This window comes from Elephas maximus, chromosome 6, assembly GCF_024166365.1.
Source record: "Elephas maximus indicus isolate mEleMax1 chromosome 6, mEleMax1 primary haplotype, whole genome shotgun sequence".
NCBI classification, from domain to species: Eukaryota; Metazoa; Chordata; class Mammalia; order Proboscidea; family Elephantidae; genus Elephas; species Elephas maximus.
This window is the reverse complement of record NC_064824.1, coordinates 123200680-123204300: the sequence shown is the minus strand read 5'-3', so window position 1 is coordinate 123204300 and position 3621 is coordinate 123200680. Positions and strand designations below refer to the sequence as shown.

The window sequence follows — 3621 nt, the reverse complement described above, 5'->3', positions numbered from 1 at the left end:
AATGTAAAACATCCTACAAGAATGAAATTAAAGCAGATCCAAAAGTCTAATTCTTTTATGTAAGTTTTAAGTTTGTTTTCTTGTAATAGAAGACCATCATTTTTAAATAAAGCTGCACCATTCAGCTTAGTTGAGTGATACAATTTTTGTGCTTACATTTTTACTTATTTAGCTTGAAATCAGTATAAAAATTACTCATTTGAAATTACAGCTAATTCAGTTAAACTGGGGGCAAAAAACTAAAATCAAGTCGTTAAAAATAACAGGTTTAAAAATACAAATGTAATTTACAATATCACATATATCTAAAGAATAAACAAAACAGATTATCTTTTCTTTAGTGTATGAAACATTATTTTCTCCCCCAAAAGATAAACAAGGCAACAAATAATTTGAGATTAAAATCAAACATACTTGGTGTTCAGCCCAGCATAGCTCAGAAGTTTCCCTTTACGATTACGTGTAAATTACTTTTCTCTCAGTTATGGTGACTTTAATACTTAATAGAATCTTATTTCCACAGTGTCCCTTTAGAAAATGATTTTACTACTCAAGCCTATTTATTCTTACCATAAAGTCATTAATTTCATTTATATAGGCTCTACAGGTTTAATTGGCACACTTCACTTAAGAATAACAAAATAAATCATTAAAATAATTATGGGACTATCTGTTTTCAAAGACTAATCCCAGATACTTAAATCTTCAAGCAATTTTCTACCATCAATAATCATCAAACTTTAAAAATAATCACTAATTTTTCACTGGAATATTACCAATTTTATATGAAGTGTAAACTGTTTTGAAGATTTGTGGCCATTTTATAATATGATCCAATTTGTACCAAAGAGTTTCTGATTTTTTAACTTTATTTTTAAACTAGTTATTAAAAAAAAAAAAAAAAAAAGGCTACTGCCTCAAGCCCATATCCCAAAATGACATCATCACAGGATTTGATTGTATGACTCCACCTCTGAAAAAAAGGGCATACTTGGTTATATATGGTTTTGAATCTTGGCCTACGGTTATGCTACAAATCCCCCACATCGCCCCAATCTAATGTCAATCATGTGGAGATATGCACATTCTCTGAACATTGTTTAGAAGCCTTGGTTTTCCAATATGCTTGAGATCTCCAAGGCATTTAGAAGTCTGTGTCCTTACATTCAGGGCAGGGTGTATTTTTCAAATTCTACTTTCCTCCATTAGTGACAGGCCACAAATCCCAAAGTTTGCATGCAAAGCATCTGGATGACTATATAACCACTTGCCAAGTCCTTCTACAGGGCAATCTTGGGATGGTAAGATGTAATTTTTATTTTTTCCAAGTTAGCGCATTGGAAAATTTTCAGAGTTGTTTCCAACCATAAAGAATAACAGGTTATGTAGGTTAATCAGGTCTTCCATGGTAATCATTTTTTGCCTCTTGATATACCACCTCTTTATCCTGTTCAGTTCCTTTTCTGAAAAACTTTTTTTCGGCTTTACCTATCAGACACAGTGAAGCTATGCCACAAAAAGTGGCTCCCCCATGAGATAACTGCCCAGCCCCCTGTGCAAATCCATCGTCATAGGATATACTTCTAATGTAGTCAATAGCTGTTCTCATATCCATGGCTGACAGCTGTTGAGCATATAACAACCACAGAAAGCATAGCACACAAATTGCATATCATTTTGATTTCCTCCAGAGAGAGCACAAAAACTCCCCTCTTCTAGCAAAAGAGTTCTCAAGCCTCGTAAACAAGCTTCTTTATTTAATCTGTTTAAGTTGTCTCTGAGAATAACTAAGCATGAAAGCCCAGTCAGGTTGTTGCTATGTGGCCACTGTCATAAGGATGAGCTGCCCCAGGATTCTTTGATAGATTGATTGGGATACTCAGGTATCAACAGCTTGGGAAGCCACAGCAGGTTACATTTAATCCTGCTGGTCTCCAACAACGAATACAAGCCTGAAAGATTAGGAAGTGGCACTGGAAGAAAGAAACACGCAGGTCCTGCCAGGAAATCCAGCCATTCTTCCTAACTCCTCCCTGCTGACTGCTTGTCCCCAGGGGAAGATTGATGATAAGAAGCTTCCTCCAGAGCTGACAGAGAGAATGCCTTCCCTGGATCTGACGGCCTGAATTTAGACTTCTAGCCTACTAGACTGTGAGAGAATAAACTTCTGTTTGCTGAAATGATCCACTTGTGGTATTTCTGTTATAGCAGCACTAGATGACTTAGACATCAGGTCAGATGGCAGAATCTTGGCTCATGGGCTTCGGACGTTGGCAAATATCAAGATCAGCAGGTAAGATGGCAGGCTACTCCCTCACAGGCTGCCAAGGTGGAAAAATTCCAATACTGGTAGACAACAGAGCAGGCTGCTGGCTCAAGTCCTAAGAACAGGAGATCAGATGATAATGAGCCAGATACAGGATCCAGAGGGAGCAAAAACCAGCAAGATTTGCCGGGATATCCACATACTTGTCTCGAGCCATGCCCCTGAGGAAACTCACTTTACAACTGGTTGGCTGATCACATCACGGGCATCATTATATTATACTACAAAATAGAGGTTAGGTACAGCCTTACGTAACTGCCAAACTGCAGTGTTGCATAACTGCCAGATTACACCATTACATAACTGCCCAACTACATCATTATATAAATGTCAAACTGCTGAGAATTATGGACCAGCCAAGTTGACACACATCCTTAACCACCACAGTCCCCCATATCAACTTTGTGACTTTGAACATCTCCTTTTATTATACGCAATTTCTAAATAAAGACAATCACAAAGTCACATTTGCACCTAATATGATGCAACTAACCTACATACAACTGAATATACACTGGCCCTGGTTACATCTTATATTTTATAAATGATGAAAACTAAAATATTTGATGCATACATACAAGGAAGTAATGCTCAAAAATTACAGTCCTAATTTCTGCAAGTGGTCACATGATCATAAATGGTATTTAGAACAAACTCCATCTAACACCCATTCCGTATTCCCTTTGCTCTCAGCGAGCTCCTCAGCTGGTCATAGTTCCTTGCCTGGTGGGGTAATCTAAACTTTCATTCCTGAGAATACAGACCATTAGTAGTCATGTTGGAATTTTGTTGCTGCAGTTTTCCATTTATTTTAATCACAGAGCATTTTAGTACTAAGAGATGCCCTAAGGGATCGTTTGTATTCCAGACATGATCTTCTTTATCTCCCTTATGTAATGTCAGTCTGATTTCCCCTTTATCAGCACAATCAGTATGGTAACTGCTTTCTTTTTCTCATCCAGAGGAATGAGGAGCCCCAAATGGGAAGATGGCGTTCTTAATTTGCAGTTCAATGGAATCAGTGTTGCGACTTCTGGTGGGAACATGCCTCCCTTTGAAACTAAGATCTCTGTACTGGAAGAGCATAGAGTTGTGGGAACAGGAAGGATAAATTTTGAGAGTGGGTTACTAGGGTTAGTAATGTGTGGTGACACTCCCATTCCCACCCCTTGATTCCTGGGCCCATGAATCCTGGCTGTAGGAGAAACTACCCTATATTGGAGGCTGTTTTAGAGCGTATACAGCCTCTTGAAGAATATTTCCACAACCATGAAAGGAATTGCCACATAGCTGGT

The 3621-nt window shown here is 37.9% G+C and overlaps 1 pseudogene; it reads right to left on the bottom strand.

Moving 5' to 3' along the window:
- Nucleotides 1–1066: 1066 nt before the first annotated feature.
- On the bottom strand, nucleotides 1067–1886 carry LOC126078355 (geranylgeranyl transferase type-1 subunit beta-like; annotated as a pseudogene).
- Between the last annotated feature and the right edge of the window lie 1735 nt (nucleotides 1887–3621).